Source organism: Episyrphus balteatus, chromosome 1 (genome assembly GCF_945859705.1).
Source record: "Episyrphus balteatus chromosome 1, idEpiBalt1.1, whole genome shotgun sequence".
NCBI classification, from domain to species: domain Eukaryota; kingdom Metazoa; phylum Arthropoda; class Insecta; order Diptera; family Syrphidae; genus Episyrphus; species Episyrphus balteatus.
This window is the reverse complement of record NC_079134.1, coordinates 166352927-166374390: the sequence shown is the minus strand read 5'-3', so window position 1 is coordinate 166374390 and position 21464 is coordinate 166352927. Positions and strand designations below refer to the sequence as shown.

Below are 21464 nucleotides of genomic sequence, written 5' to 3'. Positions count from 1 at the left end.
GTCATCGAAATAGACGACATGGAGACAATCAAAATAAAAACAGATAGACAAAATGACAGACTGCCTCTTGACTTACTTGTTGCTTTGCGTTTGCATGTTAAAAGAACTTCTCATTTTATATGCATTCAGCTGGTTTAACATTTTCTAATGTTTTTTTTTTTTTTCAATTTTCCTTTTCTTCAAATATCGTTCTCGGACTTTAACACATTTTTTTTTCTCCTATTTGATTGTTATCATACAAGGACGAACCTGACACAGACCAAAAATAGGCCTAAAAACCAAAAGTAGGTCCACAAGTTTTTTGCAATGATTTTTTGTTACTGATTTCAAATCTACTCACTAAATAATTGAACAAATATAAAAAGCGATAAAAATAACGTTTTTTGCAAGGAAATACATAAAATTGGCGTTTTTTACCAAAAGTGTTGTTTTCTCGAGAAAAAAAAATTAGTTTCGAAAAAATAACGTTTTTCTCGAAAAGGAAGTTTTTAAAGAAGACGTTTTTCTAGAAAAAAATCTCAAAAAAAAAAACGTTTTTTTGGAAAAGACTTTTATCCATATTTTTATTGAACAGGAAGTTTGTTGCAAATGGTTTTGTTTCTTATTTCACTTCTACTCATTAAATAATTGGCAAATCAAAAAAGCGATAAAAATAACGTTTTTTAACGTTATTTACCAAACAAGTCGTTTTCTAAAAAAAATTAACTCGAAAAAAAAAATAAAACGTTTTTCTCGAAAAGGTAGTTTGTTCTCAAAAAACGTTTATTTTTCGGAAAAGACGTTTATCCCCGTTTTTATTGAACATCAAGTTTCTTACAAATGTTATTGTTTCTATTTAAACTTCTACTCAAGAAATAAATTCGCAAATCTAAAAAGCGAGAAATATTATGTTTTTTTTTACAAAGAAAACGTTAAAATTGCCGTTTTAACCAAAAGAACTGTTTTCTCAATAACAAAAAAGTATGTACTCTCGGAAAAATGACGTTATCAAAAGACGTATTTTTTCAACCAAAAAATCTCTAAAAAAACAGTTTTTTTTTTAAAAGACGTTTACTGCCGTTTTTATTGAAAAATTTTGGTGAATTTTATTTTCAAAAAATAATTATTTTTTTTTTAAGAACAATTTTTGTCGGAAAATGTGAAAAAGAAACGGTTTTATTGAGAAAAAAAATTGTGATTACTGAGAAAAATATTTTTCTCAAATTCAATTTCAACTAAAAAAGAGTATTAAAAGCCGTTTCCCAAAAAAACGATTTCATTCCAAAAAATCGGTTTTCTCGAAAAAAAAACGTTTTTCTTCTAAGTCCAAAAAATATTTTCTCTGAACTACTAATTTGAAAAATTAAAAAAAAATTACTCCCGGGCGCCATTTAGCATCAATCCGTTCTTGAATTCATCGTTTACTAATGAGCACTTCTCTATTTTCCATTGATGTCGGCAGAAGTGAGGGAAATTTTTTTTTTCTACGTTGTTTTGTTGTTATTTTCTTTGATACAATTTTTTTTCCGAAGGTAAACGTCAGGGTATTATAGGTATAGTAGGTATGCATGCCGCCCGCATTCCTTAATATTGTCTTTCCTTATTCATAAAAATACAATAAACGTGTATTATATCTTGAAGATGTGGAGAGAGATGTTTATTATTACATATGCGGTGTGTGCGCGCTTGTCTAAATGTGTCTTTTTATGCACCAAAGATAGGCAAGGTATATTTCTACTACATATTCTCAAAACAAAACTACGTCGTCGTGTCGGCACGAGCTATTTTTAAGATACAAATAGCATACTCTTATACAAAAGCCACTATAGTCTAAGCAAGACAACAATATTGTCTAGGTTTGTTTTTGCTTCTCGGATTAGAAAAAGAAAAAAAAAATGAAAACAAAAATGATAATAAATATAATGGGAGAGTCATTTTATGAAATGAAAAAAAAAAAAAAAAAAAATAGAAAAAAAGATAAAAATTGCTTCCGGAGATATAATATTGGAAAAAGAAGGTGTTCATCTGGGTTAGAGTGGACCAAAAAAATCATTTTTTCATTATTTTGATTTGCTCTACCGATAACTTGTTTTCTCAACACAAAATAATGCTACCCTAATTTTTTCAGAATGTTTCGATGATGTTAAGGGGTTGCGCGCACCCCTTTATTAAAAAAAATAAGCTCTTTTAGTTTTTAATTTTTTTAAAGCTTAAATAATTTTTTTATCGAAAAGCTGTTTGAGTAAAAAGTATTGAGTATCAATAGATCTACTTACCTCAATTTTTCTCTTTTCAAAAAAAAATATTTTTGACTGATTCCCAGGCGTTAGAAGTCGAAATTACTGATAAATGCTGGGAAAAAAGCCTTAAAACTATGTTTTACTGTTTTTTATAACGGTTAAAATTATTTTTATCGTATTCCTCATTAAATTTACTATAAAAACCGTGCTTTTATATTGTTCAATTCTTCTTAGATTGATAAAAGAAAAATAATTTTTAAAAAAGATCGTACCAAAACAAGTGAAGGAAAAATGGGGGAGGGTACTATATCTTGGGTGCCGAGATTTGATAACAGTATTTTGTAGAGGAGTTAAATACGATCATTTTTCATTATGTTAGGGGTGGTCTATCTGGCTCCGTTTAGGCGGGAATGGCAATTTTCTAAAAAATGACTTTAAATAATAAAAAAAATATTAAAATACAATGGCAACACTTACAGTTATGAATGATAGCTTTTTCAAAAGCCAGAACTGTACACTTTATTCTAATTTTGAATTAAAGTTATTTTAATCAATTGTTTTTGAAATAATCGATTAAAAAGTAAAAAATTGGGAAAAAAAAGTTTAAAAAACACATTCAATACTGTTTTTGTCAAGATTGTGGATTACAATACAAAAAAATGGCTGATAAAATAAAGGGCACAATTGATTCCTTATTAAATACTGAAGTCCATATGTTTTAACGCTTTCTAGTTTTTGAGAAAATTGAAAAATAAAAAAAAATTCTTTTTCCTTTTCTTCAAATATCGTTCTCGGACTTTAACACATTTTTTTTTCTCCTATTTGATTGTTATCATACAAGGACGAACCTGACACAGACCAAAAATAGGCCTAAAAACCAAAAGTAGGTCCACAAGTTTTTTGCAATGATTTTTTGTTACTGATTTCAAATCTACTCACTAAATAATTGAACAAATATAAAAAGCGATAAAAATAACGTTTTTTGCAAGGAAATACATAAAATTGGCGTTTTTTACCAAAAGTGTTGTTTTCTCGAGAAAAAAAAATTAGTTTCGAAAAAATAACGTTTTTCTCGAAAAGGAAGTTTTTATAGAAGACGTTTTTCTAGAAAAAAATCTCAAAAAAAAAAACGTTTTTTTGGAAAAGACTTTTATCCATATTTTTATTGAACAGGAAGTTTGTTGCAAATGGTTTTGTTTCTTATTTCACTTCTACTCATTAAATAATTGGCAAATCAAAAAAGCGATAAAAATAACGTTTTTTAACGTTATTTACCAAACAAGTCGTTTTCTAAAAAAAATTAACTCGAAAAAAAAAATAAAACGTTTTTCTCGAAAAGGTAGTTTGTTCTCAAAAAACGTTTATTTTTCGGAAAAGACGTTTATCCCCGTTTTTATTGAACATCAAGTTTCTTACAAATGTTATTGTTTCTATTTAAACTTCTACTCAAGAAATAAATTCGCAAATCTAAAAAGCGAGAAATATTATGTTTTTTTTTACAAAGAAAACGTTAAAATTGCCGTTTTAACCAAAAGAACTGTTTTCTCAATAACAAAAAAGTATGTACTCTCGGAAAAATGACGTTATCAAAAGACGTATTTTTTCAACCAAAAAATCTCTAAAAAAACAGTTTTTTTTTTAAAAGACGTTTACTGCCGTTTTTATTGAAAAATTTTGGTGAATTTTATTTTCAAAAAATAATTATTTTTTTTTTAAGAACAATTTTTGTCGGAAAATGTGAAAAAGAAACGGTTTTATTGAGAAAAAAAATTGTGATTACTGAGAAAAATATTTTTCTCAAATTCAATTTCAACTAAAAAAGAGTATTAAAAGCCGTTTCCCAAAAAAACGATTTCATTCCAAAAAATCGGTTTTCTCGAAAAAAAAACGTTTTTCTTCTAAGTCCAAAAAATATTTTCTCTGAACTACTAATTTGAAAAATTAAAAAAAAATTACTCCCGGGCGCCATTTAGCATCAATCCGTTCTTGAATTCATCGTTTACTAATGAGCACTTCTCTATTTTCCATTGATGTCGGCAGAAGTGAGGGAAATTTTTTTTTTCTACGTTGTTTTGTTGTTATTTTCTTTGATACAATTTTTTTTCCGAAGGTAAACGTCAGGGTATTATAGGTATAGTAGGTATGCATGCCGCCCGCATTCCTTAATATTGTCTTTCCTTATTCATAAAAATACAATAAACGTGTATTATATCTTGAAGATGTGGAGAGAGATGTTTATTATTACATATGCGGTGTGTGCGCGCTTGTCTAAATGTGTCTTTTTATGCACCAAAGATAGGCAAGGTATATTTCTACTACATATTCTCAAAACAAAACTACGTCGTCGTGTCGGCACGAGCTATTTTTAAGATACAAATAGCATACTCTTATACAAAAGCCACTATAGTCTAAGCAAGACAACAATATTGTCTAGGTTTGTTTTTGCTTCTCGGATTAGAAAAAGAAAAAAAAAATGAAAACAAAAATGATAATAAATATAATGGGAGAGTCATTTTATGAAATGAAAAAAAAAAAAAAAAAAAATAGAAAAAAAGATAAAAATTGCTTCCGGAGATATAATATTGGAAAAAGAAGGTGTTCATCTGGGTTAGAGTGGACCAAAAAAATCATTTTTTCATTATTTTGATTTGCTCTACCGATAACTTGTTTTCTCAACACAAAATAATGCTACCCTAATTTTTTCAGAATGTTTCGATGATGTTAAGGGGTTGCGCGCACCCCTTTATTAAAAAAAATAAGCTCTTTTAGTTTTTAATTTTTTTAAAGCTTAAATAATTTTTTTATCGAAAAGCTGTTTGAGTAAAAAGTATTGAGTATCAATAGATCTACTTACCTCAATTTTTCTCTTTTCAAAAAAAAATATTTTTGACTGATTCCCAGGCGTTAGAAGTCGAAATTACTGATAAATGCTGGGAAAAAAGCCTTAAAACTATGTTTTACTGTTTTTTATAACGGTTAAAATTATTTTTATCGTATTCCTCATTAAATTTACTATAAAAACCGTGCTTTTATATTGTTCAATTCTTCTTAGATTGATAAAAGAAAAATAATTTTTAAAAAAGATCGTACCAAAACAAGTGAAGGAAAAATGGGGGAGGGTACTATATCTTGGGTGCCGAGATTTGATAACAGTATTTTGTAGAGGAGTTAAATACGATCATTTTTCATTATGTTAGGGGTGGTCTATCTGGCTCCGTTTAGGCGGGAATGGCAATTTTCTAAAAAATGACTTTAAATAATAAAAAAAATATTAAAATACAATGGCAACACTTACAGTTATGAATGATAGCTTTTTCAAAAGCCAGAACTGTACACTTTATTCTAATTTTGAATTAAAGTTATTTTAATCAATTGTTTTTGAAATAATCGATTAAAAAGTAAAAAATTGGGAAAAAAAAGTTTAAAAAACACATTCAATACTGTTTTTGTCAAGATTGTGGATTACAATACAAAAAAATGGCTGATAAAATAAAGGGCACAATTGATTCCTTATTAAATACTGAAGTCCATATGTTTTAACGCTTTCTAGTTTTTGAGAAAATTGAAAAATAAAAAAAAATTCTTTTTATCAGATTATAATTTGTATGGCTGTTTTTGATATTTTTGCCACCATCAAAAAACATATCCGATATTCAACATTATAAGGCGCTGCATCAACAACAACATCATAAAAAAATATGGATAGTTATCAAAATAAAATTTCGTGGAACCAGAAGGACGATCTCGAGTAGGTCTGATAAAAAAGAAATTTTTTATTTTTCAATTTTCTCAAAAACTAGAAAGCGTTAAAACATATGGACTTCAGTATTTAATAAGGAATCAATTGTGCCCTTTATTTTATCAGCCATTTTTTTGTATTGTAATCCACAATCTTGACAAAAACAGTATTAAATGTGTTTTTTAAACTTTTTTTTCCCAATTTTTTACTTTTCAATCGATTATTTCAAAAACAATTGATTAAAATAACTTTAATTCAAAATTAGAATAAAGTGTACAGTTCTGGCTTTTGAAAAAGCTATCATTCATAACTGTAAGTGTTGCCATTGTATTTTAATATTTTTTTTATTATTTAAAGTCATTTTTTAGAAAATTGCCATTCCCGCCTAAACGGAGCCAGATAGACCACCCCTAACATAATGAAAAATGATCGTATTTAACTCCTCTACAAAATACTGTTATCAAATCTCGGCACCCAAGATATAGTACCCTCCCCCATTTTTCCTTCACTTGTTTTGGTACGATCTTTTTTAAAAATTATTTTTCTTTTATCAATCTAAGAAGAATTGAACAATATAAAAGCACGGTTTTTATAGTAAATTTAATGAGGAATACGATAAAAATAATTTTAACCGTTATAAAAAACAGTAAAACATAGTTTTAAGGCTTTTTTCCCAGCATTTATCAGTAATTTCGACTTCTAACGCCTGGGAATCAGTCAAAAATATTTTTTTTTGAAAAGAGAAAAATTGAGGTAAGTAGATCTATTGATACTCAATACTTTTTACTCAAACAGCTTTTCGATAAAAAAATTATTTAAGCTTTAAAAAAATTAAAAACTAAAAGAGCTTATTTTTTTTAATAAAGGGGTGCGCGCAACCCCTTAACATCATCGAAACATTCTGAAAAAATTAGGGTAGCATTATTTTGTGTTGAGAAAACAAGTTATCGGTAGAGCAAATCAAAATAATGAAAAATAATTTTTTTGGTCCACCCTAATCTGGGTTTACTTTTAATGTACTTTTCATACAAAAATACTTTTTTTTTTTTTTGTTTGATGATCTGTTCCTTTCTAGCTTCTTCCATTTTTTTTTACTATTAGTTTGAGGTATATTATCTTAGATGACTTCCTGAATCAATTTATATGAAGAGGCACTCTTTTTTTTATTTGAAAGGGTTCATTGAGGTTGGAGGAAAGAAAAAAGGTTGTTTGTTTGTTAATTGATTTTGAGGTAATCCAGGTCAAACATTGAACTGAATTGCTACTGTTTTTTTTATGATAGCGGACTTATATTTATTGAAAGCAAACTGAATATTTTTTTTCTTTTTCTTTGTTTACATTTGGTTTGGTGTCTTTGAAGTTTGAACTTTATCACTAACCCCTTCTTTTATAAAACAATATATTATTACGAATTTAAAATTTTATTGAACGAAACTCGACTCATGCATTGGTTCGTTGATTTTGAAGGCATTAATAATATAAATAAGAAATTACAAATGAGACGGTTTTTATCAGAAAGAGGTTTCAGAAGATACTTGGTAGATGGATTCAGGATTCAGGACTTGATAACAAGTTGGCATTAGAAAATTTAAGACCATCAGACCATAGAAAGATTGGATGATTTCAGTTTTACTCCATTTTTTAGATATTAAATGTGTTGGGAACACAAGATAATGACACACATTTTGAAAATGAGAAAGCATAAGCCTTATTTCAAAGTCTTCTGAAGGGAAAAACAAGGATATCGAAAGTCGCTAGATTTTGTAAAAAAAAAAACGAAACGAAAAAGATCATTTGTTTTTGAAAAACAAAAAAAAAAATGTGCTAAAATTTAAAACAAATTCTTTCGTTTGTAAATGTGTAACTCCATTTTACCAAATTTTACAGGAGAGTTAAAATTAACTTCCTATTTTCAATGGTAATTGATTTATTTTAATGAAATAATTTGAATCATAAATAATTTTATTTAAGAATACAGTGAAAATTTATGGTGTGAGGGAGGAGTTGAAATATTCACAAATAGAATCAAAACCTCATTTTCGAAAAAATTGGAGTTACACACTTTGCGCGCATGTTACCGACAATAATATCAGCCAACGGTCATTTTATTTGCATTTTATTAAAAGTAAGAAACTTCCGTTAAAAACTTCTTTGATTTACCTTCAAATTTTTAGTTAATTTGCATGTTTTTCTGTCTTATTTATTTACCTATTCAATAAATTAAGTACTTTAATACACTAACACTTAGTATATTAATTTGTTTCTTTGTTTCTAATATTAAAAGTATTCTAACTATTGTGCTGTCTGAGAATATCTTCGAAAAAGATGTAACGGATGTGACTTTCTAACGTCAAATGAATTAAAACTCTTTCTGAACTTTATCTATTTGTTCTTTTCTTAACCACAATAGCTCAGAAAAAAATTTTTAATTCATTTGAATTATTTTTTTTGTTTTTTATATTTCACTCAGTTTGTTTATTTTTTTACTTTCAGTAGTTTTTTTTTTAAGAAAATAAACGAAAAAAATTGACACAAATTTTCGTGATTTTTTTTTCCGGAGAAACGGTTGTTAGCAGAAAAAAATAAAATGCACGACTGGGTCGCACGAACCTGCTCTTAGAGTTCAAGTTGCTTAAGTTTTTAAGACTTTTTATATAGAAACTTGGGAAATGTAGGTATATAAAAAAAAATAAAAATAAAAAATCAAATCAAAACGCCCCACAAAACAAGTACGCAGTTTTATTTGATATATTAAGGTGCATTTTTAGAAAACAAAAAAATTTTCCAAATCGTTAGAGCCGTTTTTTAAAAAATTAATTTTTTATAAATAATTTTTTGAAAAAAAAGTTTTAAAACAAAATTGGTATGCCATTTTGTAGAAATCACTAATCGACATCTAAAAACAAAATTTCAAAAAAGTTCACAGTCCCGTTTTCGAAAATTTGATTTTTCAAAAAAAAATTTTCAAAATTTTTTTAAAAATCCAAAAATTATTTTTTTCAAAATTTTATTTTTGGCTTATATTTAAAGTATAGAAATGCTTTTGTATAAAAAAATTCGTTGAAATACAATAAGCAGATTTGCAGAAAATCCGATTTGAAAAAAGCGGTCCTATGGCAGGTACCGTTAATAATGATTTTCAAAAAAAATTCTTTTCTTCAAAAGATAGACCTCGTTTAAAAACTAACATTTGAATTTTTTTAACAAAATCGTTGGAGCCGTTTTCGTGAAATTAAACTTTTCCGAAATTTTTGTATGACAGGTACCTACCGTTATTTTTGGACCAAAAAAAATAATTCCAAAAAACCCTCTGGAGAGCCTCCAACAAATGCTACATACCAAGTTTGAAGTCAATTCAAACGTTCAGGCTGTAGCTCCTTATACAGACAGACAGACAGACAGACGGACTTCCGGGACCCACTTTTTTGGCATTCTCTACCATCGTAATGTCATGGAAAAATGTTATCTCAACTTTTTTTGTTTTGTACGAATGCATAGCTTGATATATAGTACCTATATCGCAAGTAAAAAGTTGGGACAAACTAAAACTGAAATAAATTCTTGATTGGTTGTAAAAAAAAATCCTTCAATTCGAAAGTAGGTACTTTGGCAAATATAAGGCCAGTTAAAAGAAAAACGAGCTAAAATCAAGAAAACTGTCATAACTCGAAAACGGGACGAAAACGCAAAAATTACCTCTTAAGTTTTTCGACTTAAAATTACCTCAGGAATCCATGATTTTCATTTAGGGCGGTAACTGTGGGACATCCTGTATAAAGATGCATGTGGTCATGATAGCGTGTTGGTAAATTGTTTGTGATACAGTACCTACTTTGGTACATATGATTTATAAATTAAAAATTAAAAAAGTAGTTCAAGATATTGCAATATCAAACTGTTATCAATTTTTTCCTGGAAAAATCCTTAAATTTTTTTATGTATGAAAGAAAGTTCAAGGTGTTATAGAAGAAAACAGAGAACATAACATTTGAATTTGCCTGGATGTCACCTTCCATAGGTACATATTTGGTTAGGACATCTCATAACACATTGTTTTTTTTTTTTTCTATTTGTGGTTTGTCATGAATAACAATGCATGTTTCCAACACAATATTTTGAAATGTTATGAAATTGTGAGAACTTGTCAGTCATGTAAAATTCATGGAAATACCCCTTTATATGAATGCGGTTGAAATATATTACATATATGAACTATGGAAGGATGAATGAGTTTCTGTATAGATACGAACACACAAGTATAAACAAGTTAAAAGGTCAAGAACGTATTTATGATGTTCGGTTTTCCCAATTTCATTCCAAAACATTTGTTGGTTAAATTCATTTTATCGATTTTTAAAAGAATGCAATTTCGAATACATACCTATATTGTTTAATGTATCCTACAAGTTTCTATAAATAGCTCCAGGAAAATGTAGTAAAGTCAATCCTTTATAAAAATCTCTTCTAAGTATATTCCAAACTATGGAAAATTGTGATATTATAATTACGTAAATTGGAAAATTACGAAAGAAGGGTGAAAAATATTTTTTAATAATCAAATTCAAAACTATTTTTACATAAGGGGTGAATTCACCAAAATACATAAATTTCTTCATATATTTCAATACATTACATCATAATATTAATACTGGAAATAAAAAGGTTGTAAATACCTACATATATTTTTTTGAATGCATTAAATTATTATTAAATCTCAGTTAGGGAATTTCTATGTACTTCATATATTGACAAGGGAACACATTTGCCCATTTACACCAAACAACCCTTTCATTATATTGTTCTTTGTAAAACCGAAATGTCAAAGTATCTGCCGAATGTTTTTGACATCATATGCTTGACCCTCGTTTTCTTATTTTAGAATGGGGTTTCCCCTATGGAATTTTTCTTTATTTCTTTTTTGCCTGGGTGCAAATTTTCTAAACATGTTCGAATCACGAAATGATAAGTAATATGTTTTGTTTGACGTTGCCTTAAAGAATCTATTTTTTATAGAGAGGCATTAGAATTTTCTTGGTGACCTTGCAATAGTTTGAAAGAAATTTTATCATATTATAAGGAGCAAATTTGTATGCAGGAATTTTGTGTTCTTTTTTTCTTTCCTTTGCTTTTTAACAAAAGATTCATTTTGTATAAACATTGACATGGAATTAGGATGTTAAAAGATACTGACATTATTTGTTTTCTTCTTTTTTTAAGCTTTAAACTGGTTTGTCACGTTTTCTATTTCAGCTTGACATTAATGAGGTTGTTGCTTTTACTAACTGTCATCAAGGTTTTCGAAATAAAATAAAACAAAAATTCGAAAAAATGAGAAGTGATGGTCAGAAATTCTTTGAACAAAATGAATAAAAGTGGACAAATGTGGGTTCTTTGAGGAACTCCATGTTGAAATGTTACAAGGCCTGAAGTTTGAAAAGTACAGTGTTTTTATTTGCACATTGAATTCCCATAACTAAATACACCATTTTGGAAATTAATTTCATTTATTTTAAATTAAATTCAGTACTTTGCAAATCAAATTCACCCTTTGTTTAAAGTCTATTTTTATCCGAAATGTTCTAATGCACTAAGTTTAATTAAAATTCTAGGCAACATTTTCAAACACTTTCCTGTGCTAACCACATTTTTACGTTCCAATTCCGTAAAAAATTCCGTCCACATTTTTTTAAGCTAATTCATCTCAATTAAAAAATGTTGAATAAAATAGGTAAAAGTTGAAAAGGATTAACTTCAACTTAAGTTTTAAAAAACACAAGGTTACGGTAACCACCTTGACTATTGACCAAACCACCTTGAATATCCTTTCAAACGAGATTTTGGAAAAAAAAAAATAACACCTTTAATTTTTTTTTTCAACAAGGTTACCGATGCAGGTTTATGTAAATGATACCTACTAGACTAATTTGGTACAGCTTTCATCTCAAAAACAAAAAAAATAAAAAGCAGATGTGTCATTATAGATTGAAATAGGACATAAAATCCTGATTTTCCACCTTGTTTTCTAACAAAAAAAAAAGCTAAAATTGAAAAGAATTCTTCAAAGTGGATGCTGTAACCAGTTGTATAGTATAAATAGTTGCAAAACAACCATTTGGCATGTTGCACACAACCCACTTTTAGCATCATCCCATTCCATTAGTAACTCTTTTTTTACCTATCCCAGAGCAGTATTCGAAACAAGGTGACATGCAACCAGCTGCTGGATAGGTATAAAAAACAACCACCATCCCATATTTGAAAACGGGGTAGGTTAAGTAAGGTTAAAATTGATATAAAAAAGAGTTTCACCTTTGGCATCCGGTCCAGCATTGAAACATAAAAAAAAAAAATCTGCTCGAATTTAAACCATAATCAGCTTTTTGGTACAGAAAAGATGAAAAAGAAAGAAAAATGTTGATTTACGCCTGCAAAAACTGGAATTTGTATAGAATTACAAACAGGATTGTGGAAGCAGAGGTCATCCGGTATGGACCAGATTTTTTTGTAAATGGCACACTTTTGTGTATATTAACCGGTATAATAGAACAAAATTTGAAACAACTTTATCAAAATGACAAATCACAGCATGTCCAAAAACCAGATACAGATTAATCTTTTGATCTCAGGAACTTGTACCTTTAAAATGCCTGATGTTTTTGAATGGGATGACCTAAAAGGTCAGAATCATCATTAACAGGGACCTTAGAATTATTTAAGAACTATAATTTAAATAAATTAGAAATGAATACTAGTTTCCATAATTCAGTAGCTATTTGTTTAAATTTTTTATTAGAAAATCAGCTGTAAAAATTTTTAAACTCTCCTCCAGGCTTTCATTTTTTTCTTACTGCATTTCATAAAAAATCCACATTCTTTTGAGAATTTTCTTAAACCATTATTTGATAAAAAATATATTAAATAATAAAAATGGCGCCCGGGAGATAACTAAGGATAACTCTTCTTATTCATGCTTTAACTGAAAAATTTTCTTGTTTGATTATGTACTGGGTAAATTGAGAGTTTTTGTACACTTTTTTAATCAGTGTAACTTGATTGATACATTAAAAATGGCGCCCGGGAGAAATCTACGAAGTTTTCTTTCTTCTTTTCTTGTTTTCAATGAAGAAAATACATAGTACCTTACCTATAAGTTATTTTTTACCAACTTCCTAAAAGGAGGAGGTATTCAATTTTTCAATTTCAAAAAAAAAAAAATAATTTTTAAATAAAAAATTGATTTTAATGAATTAAAAACTTTTTCTGAGCTATTGTGATTAAGAAAAGAACAAATAGATAAAGCTCAGAAAAAAATTTAATTTATTTAAATCAATTTTTTATTTAAAAATTATTTTTTTTTTAATTCACTCAGTTTGTTTATTTTTTTTTTAATTACTTTCAGTAGCTTTTTTTATGAAATAAAACTTATTTTTTTTATGAAAATAAACTGGGCTTTAAGAAAAAGGACAAAAAATTAATACTCATTAACGTGTTTTTTTGACTTAAATGATATGAAAGTGTAAAAAACAACTTAAAAAACGAAGAAAATTGTGTTTGATGCAAAATTGTGGAAAAACGGTTGTCCGCAGAAAAAAAAGTTTTGAGACAAACTTAAACTGTAATAAATTCTTGATTGGTTGTAAAAAAAATCTTTCAAATCAAACTTAGTTTGGCAAAGATAAAGCCAGTTAAAGGACAAGAGAGCAAAAACCATAAAAACCGTGGTAACTCGAAAACGGGACGAAAACGAGAAAATTACCTCTTAAGTTTTTCGACTTCAAATGACCTCAGGAATCCATGGTTTTCATTTGGGGCGGTGGCTGTGGGACACCCTGTATAATAAAAATTGTTGAAAATAGTGAAACAAAATTTTAAAGGCTTACTAAGTTTAGTGACAAAAATTGGCAAAAAACTGGTTTTCTTGGTTTATTATTCGAACCTTTCTCAGTTGCTTTCTTTTTGAAGCGGATGTTCCATCTAATAACACTACTAGAAAATGAAATGGCGCCCGGGAGATACCCCCGAGGATTTCATTTTCTTGTTAATGCATTTCGTGAAAAATATGGATTCTTGATAAAACATTAATTGAAAACTTAAAAATGGCGCCCGGGAGGTAACTTAGGAATCTTCATTCGCTTCTTATTCATGATTTTATTAGAAAATATTGATGTTGATAATCGACTGACATTATCGACTTCGTTTAATATCTTTTTTATGCATTCTGGACAAACAACTTTTGTGTTTCGGAAGGTTATATAGACTTTTTGAATAAATTCTTTTAACCATCTATTTGAAAAGAAATCAATACCAGTAAGAACATTTTTTGAGAAAAATAAAAAGGTTATGGAGGATCAGATGAGTGTTATGTCATATAATTCCACGAGTAGGGTTTAGTTAAAGCTGGGTGATAAATTCAAGATATGCTTTTAAGACACTTGATAAAAATTTATCTTTGTTTAGCCACGTTCTTCTTTAGAAACTTTAGGCATGTTTCCCATAAAATATAAAATGTAGACTCTAATATTTTCAATTTGGCAGTTGTCAACCCTACTAACAATTTTGCTTCTATAATGCTTTACAGAAGCAACAATTGCATCTGTAAAGCTTTATAGAACCAAAATTGTTTGTCGGGAATTTCAAAGTTTTATATATGAAACAAATCCGTTTATAATTCCTTATTAGGTGAAAGATATGTTTGGTTGTGATGTTTTTATATCTTGCAGTGTTTTGTATGAATAAAATATTCTTGAACTTCAATAAAAATGATTGAAAACTATACTGTATTTTTGATGTTTTATCTTACGAACTTATTCCAAATTTTGTCAACCACACTCATAGGGAAGAAACTCGACCGATTTGACTTTGAAGGGCTCTTTTGCATCTACAAGCAGAACGGACAAGTTGCTTCTTCATTACTTTGGAGGTTAATCCAATTTTGAACTGCATTTTAGCTTTCAAAATCTCCATCGTCACTACGTCACATCGATACAGAAACCGGAAAAATTTTCCAGAAGTTCACAAGTAGGTATTAAACCAGAAAATAGATAATCTGGCACAGAAACTTAGTCCCAAGTGAGGTTTTCGTAATCCTTTCACACTAATTTTAGAAATGCCAGTATTTTAGGTGTTACCTAAGTTTTCAGAATCAACTAAAACAGTGCAACGGTTCGTAACTTTGGCAGGATTTTTATATTACAACTGGGTATCCTGTCTGTGTCATTCTTGAGAATTTTATTTCGAGATATATAACTCAGGACCCTGCACTTCAAATTGTTACCAGATTTTGCTAAAGCCAATAGTTTCTTCATCAGAGTATGTTAGAGCTGCAAGAAAATGTTAAAAACTAAAAAACTAGAAATTAAAATCAATAAAATAATTGTCTACTTACCAGAATTGACAAATCTGAATGAATGTACAAACTAAAGAATTGAAATGGTCTTGATCTTTTTTAAGCACGGTCTATCAAATAGGTCAAGGAGTTGACTCTCTCACATAAAAGTGAGGTCAAAATCTTTCCCAATTGTGTGATGTTGTGTGATCGTTTGCAAAATTTCTGTGTGTCAGCAATGATGCAGTTACACAGTTTTAAATTTTGTCATTAATGGCGCATTGACAGTTTCAGAAGGACAACTGGTTATCTCATTTTTCTAACCGTGTAATAAAAAACTTCCTACTATTTCGTGCCTACACTATTTACTAAGGTTTCTGAGGAAGAGTTTTGTCGTTAAAATTGTTTGTAGATAACTCATCTTTTCAGTCAAATTTTATAAAAGAAAAAAAGGACGAGTTTTTGGAAAAAAAAACAACAGCATCCCAAAGTCAGTTGAGAACTTTAAAAACTAAAAAAAACGTATGTTAGTAGGTACCTATAATTTGGTTAAAAAATCAATCAACTCAACAGGTCTCTACCAATAACTTCCTATATAGCTTTATATCTAGTTATGTGAATACAGATAGTAATACAAAACAATGTCAATGTCAAGTGCCACTTAATTAAATATATGTCCATAAAATATACATACGAAAAAAACATACCTACAAAACTTTATCAACAAAAGCTTCAAACTTATACCTAATAGTTATCATATATGATGTGGAGCTCTAAAATCCAACCCTCAACTTTTAACATCCTCATATACATTTTTAGCATTTTATCACTATTTTTTGCTATTGCAAAAAAATTCAAATATGTGTGTTCACTCCATTACCATAAAATGAAATAAAATAAACTAAAAAAAAAAAATTAGCATATTCCCCAATAAATATCATTTTGCATAGAACTTAAAAAAAAAATATAAAAAATAAAAATTCAAATTCAAAGAAGCACTCCATTTTATTATAAAAAAAAAACCTAGCAAAAAAACTGCATATACCTACCTACTCAAATAAAGCTCACCATTACCATAAAGTACCTCCAATAATACCAACAACAACAACAAAAAGTAGAAAAAGCTCAAACATATAAGGACACTTGCCAGTACATGGACTCTTCTTCTTTTACTCTCTACTTCATGTAGATATATTTCCTCTATCACTTCGTGTCCTCAACAAACATCATCGTCATTTTTCATTTTCTGTATGACTTTAAAGCGCAGGTTTTTCCTCCCAAACAAAACAAAATATAACAACAAAAAAAAAAAAATACTCCGTCGGTCTTTTTTTGAAGAGAGAGAAAATGATAAAAAAGAGAAAAAGGGGGGCCAAATGGGGCCAAAATAAAATTTTATACAAAACTTTAAACAAGCAAAAAAAAAAAACTACAAAAACAAAAAAGGGTCGATGGCATTTTAAACTTAAAAATCTAATTTTTTACAACTCCAAAAAGACTTTAATGTGAATGTAGGTAGAGCTTAATATTTTTTTTGTTTATTTTATCTATAAGCTTTTATTATGCTAAAATCCAAAAAAGGAATAAGAAAAAAACAATAATAAAATAAAGCGAAATCTTTCAGTCTCATATTTGTCATCATCAAAAACCAATTAGATGAGAAAAAAAAAAACACAACAAAAACAAAAAGAAAACGTGTCACACACCGACTCAAAAGAGAAATAGAAAAAAAATAATATTCAAGAAAGTACCAGCTAAAAGAAACAACAAAAAATAGCAAGAAAAACATCTTTTCATGCTGATGCCCTCTTCTTTATACACCAATACATCCTTATACACGTTCAACAAACACACAATACACAGTTTAACAATTTTTAAAGCAAATCTAGTAGAAAATCGAAATAAAAAATCTACAAAATAGGGTATACGAATAGAAACACAAAAGAAAATCCAAAAAAAAAACCGCATATCATAATATTTTATTTTCACCAAACACACAACCAACACACACAAAACATCTGTATACAAACAGAATTTATACTTACATCTGAAATCCACTAAAGCATCCATCCATGAATTAATTTTTCTTTCGTATTCCTCTTTGGAGCCCGATTCTATAAAATTTGTTGTATTTTCTTTTACGGTCTTTCTTCCACTCCTATCAATCCTCCAGATTTATTATTATTATTATAATTAAGAGTGTGTGCTGCTGTTTTGGGTTCACAGAGATGTATTATCTGCGAGCGTGTATGCTCAACACATACACACCACACAGAACGCGTAATCCACAATAAAAGCGAGTTGGTGAACAGACGAAACAAGCAAACACACACACACACCAATTTACAAAAGGTGACTGGGAAGGGGCAAAGTAATAAAATATACACACGCTGCTGTGCCTTTACTAATCCACAAAAAGGCCCGTAAAATATTGTAATAAATTCTGACGTATAAAACCGTCAATTATAATACACAAACACACGCACACACACCACACATCGAAACTACGCACTTCGTTTTTGCAGAGATCACACACACAATCTTCTTTGCATTTTGATGCGAAGTGCGGGCAAACGATAGAAACACGAAGGCGAAACGCAACAACAACAACAAAAAATTGTGTGTATCTTGCAAAGTGTTTTCTGCTTCGTTGGTTGGTTGGCGCGGTACGGTACGATGAGGCGCGTTTGATGAAGAAGAAACTTTGTTGAATGCACGACGACGACACGGACGACCTCTGGCGGCGAATGCAGACGCAGTTCTGAATCCGTATCGAATAGATACACTCGATGGAAGCGAAAACGACGATGTTGGAAATTGCGCAATCTCTCCAACAACACAAACAATACTAATACACACACACTAACAAAAACAGTCAACAGAAGAACATCATAATCAAAGGAAAGTCACGTGTTGTGTGTGTTAGATTTTCTCACAAATACAAACATTGACGACGACGACATTTCGAGAATTCCACCACTTTCTGGCCTCAGCTATTGCTGCTTGCTGTTGTTAAACGAACACACCCGATATACACGGCGATCAAAAGAGTAAAAGAGAGATAGGAATATCATGAATATTGGGGGATAGAGAGAGCGAACTCTAAATTCGTATTAGATTTTCTTCTTCGTCGTCTTTTGGTTTTTTTTTTTTTTGTAATAAAAAAAAATTTATATTTTTTCACTAAATTTTTTTTAATTCAATTTTTGTCATTGCAATATGTCACCTTTTTACTTAAAATAAGTAACTTGACAGTTCTATCAATTTGACAGATTGTAATTTTCTTTAAATTCCAGCTGTTTTCTTTGATTTTGTGGGAAGGAAAGAAGAAAAAAATTTCCCTGAAAAATTTTCACTTTAAATTGATTTTTTCTTTAAATTTTTTTTCACCGGCACCAAAAAAAGTGGAGAAAATTTAGTTCTTTTTTTCACCACCGAGTCTTATGAAATGTCAAATTGTTTATAATGTTATCAGTTCTGTTTGATTTTGATGGAATTTTTCATCAAACTTTAATTGAATTTTTGTTTTTATTATTTTTTCTTGTCTCACTGAAAAAAATTATTTTTTTCTTGTTCGATGAGACGATAACGGTACCTTCTACCACGAACACTATCACTCGACTAAAGTACATCGGACATGGCGCAGACGATACAGGTCCTCATTTCTATAAATTCCCTTAGTCCGAAAGAGATGGAATATAATGAAAGGTACAAAATTGCTTTGATAACTCCGCCTTTAATTTGAGTAAGCCTCTTGGCGATTGGTAGACGAGGGGTGACGTCAATCCGATTGTAGCCGAACAGAGCCGAATTGTGCCGATTTTGTCCATTTTGTTTGTGTAACGAAGGGAAAACTTGTTTGTTGTTGCACGAAATGTACGTTAATGATACGTGGCGGCGCTAGTGTCGTCATCAGATAGATACACAGAAAGTGTATCTGCCGGTGGATTTTTCAAAGGAAAAAAGAGAAGAAAAAAAAAAGTAGAATGTATTTTTGTTTGAGCAGGGTGTGTTGGAAGAGTGAATAGGGTGTATATAAAGTTGGGATAGAGTGAATGAGAGAGAAAGTGACGCTTACCCCGACCACTTTGTGAGTGAGTTTTGTGTTCGTTCGTTTGTTGTTCGGCGGTGTGGAGATTTCAGGTTCATGCGATTCAATGGAGGCGATGTATTTTTTTTTTTTTTATATTTTTTTTTTTTTGTATAATCTTGTTGGTGGTGCTTTTGTTGTTCATTTTTATTTTTCATTTTTTTTTTTTTTTGTGTAGTTCTTCGATTTTATATCACGTTTGTATCGTTTTGTTTGGATGTTTCTACTTTATTTTTAAGTATGAAGGCTGTTTTATAGGCATGGAAGTGGAGAATGAATTCTGAGAATTTTATGAAAAAAGACTGAAATTAACTATAAGAAGTGTAATTATAGTTTTAGTGGTTTGAATATTGATTTTGTATTTTAGTAAGTTGAGAAGGTAGGTAACGATGTCTGCTTATAATTTCCTAGAAACTTTATGGAAGTTAAAGCTATAGCGATTAAAGTTATTGTTTAATCTCGTAGATAATATATCTGACCTTCACTTAACCATGTAGATATCTTTGTATCTAGGTGAACCTCCGATTATACTGGGAAGAAGTTTTAAAGCACAAAATTCACTTTCTCATTCAATATTATCTAATTATTATTAGCATGCGACTCTGAAATTCTTTCAATTAAAGTTAATGATTTAAAATTCCTATCCAAGAAATTGTTGAAGCAAAGTGATATCTTAGTTCAATACGTACGATAGAATTTGAAGTTGTTCGCATTGTCTTCAGACCAAAACTTCAATTAAATCACCTTTCAATTGAAAACTGACTAGGTACCAATACCTACTCATTAGGGTGTGTCAAAATGCTAAAGTATGGAATTTTCAAATGTAATAGCTTTTAAAAGTTACATTACTTATCAAAAATAAATCCTGCGTTTACAATTTTCATTTTAATTAATATCTTTGGCTCGCTCAAAATATAGGAAGAAATCGAAGAAATTTGGATTTTTAGAGATTTTTAAGATATATGTTTTTTTTTTAATTGCACCGTTTAAATACAAAAACAAATATATTAAATATATATATATATATAAGAAAAAACTTTTAAGCTTATATTTGTTGGAATTGAAGACTAAGTAAAGAAGCTGCGAAATAATATGCGAAGGAAAAGAAATCATTTTTTCATATAAAATCGTTTTTTTCCTAACAACTTCAACCGATTTGAGCGAGCCAAAGACGAACGATATTATAGTTTTTGTTTACATATTATTAAACCTTAGACCCTAATAAAACTTTTTGCCACTATTACATTGCAAAATTAGAGTACTTTTTTTTTTGCTATACCTACAAAAGTGACACACACTATACTACTCATCCACCAGTTGATCGCACATAAACACATTTTTAATTTCTAAAATTGCTCTCCTGAAAATTTTTTTTAATTGTGACATAGTCTAAGTAGCCCTAGTTCTAGGTGACGAAATGTTAGAAGCCTTCTGATAATATTTGTATTGGAATAAAAATTCAAAAACAGTGAGTGAATTTCCGAATACAATCATTAAGCCTACCTACATAAATCTAAAATATGTTTTATCCTGGAAACCTGGAATTAAACATTTAGAAAAAAATTAAAGGCACCATTTAGTGCCTTCATAAAATTCTTTTTCGTATTCCATCTCTATCTTTTGCCCCTTTATGTGTTTAGTCTCCGGACAAGACCCTATATAATAGTTTTTGTGAACAGTACGAGTAGGTACTGTTGACTTAACCTTCGTTACTTCCAAGCCGGATTTTTGCTCCTTTTTTGAAATAAGCTCCCTCACAACATTGTACTTCACTTAAAGACCCGTTTGGTCAAACGAAACTTAAGGATTTATGTTTTTTATTTATTTATTTTTGTTTTTACAGTTTACGCAGAGGAAAAAGTAGGGAATACGAGTTCATAGTCTACATAAATATTTAAAACTCGTTTCAGCAAATGGCCCTTAAAGGATTTATTATTCGTTGGTTTTACTTAAGATTGGTTCATTATGCTGAGGTCCGATATTGTTCTAAGAAACCATTGTTAAAAGAGCCTCTCTCTCCTGGAACACTGAAACGATTTGCTGCTGTAGCTGTGATATTCTAGGGGAAGAGAGAACGTAGGGGACATGATT

General features: G+C 29.3%; 1 protein-coding gene across 1 annotated transcript in view; it reads right to left on the bottom strand.

The window, feature by feature from the left end:
* Positions 1–18912, bottom strand: part of LOC129914117 (protein suppressor 2 of zeste) — a 52939-nt gene extending 34027 nt beyond the window's left edge. The window contains exon 1 of the mRNA XM_055993189.1: positions 17329–18912. The gene's annotated coding sequence lies outside the window, so the exon portion shown is untranslated. The remainder of the gene's footprint in view (positions 1–17328) is intronic.
* Between the last annotated feature and the right edge of the window lie 2552 nt (positions 18913–21464).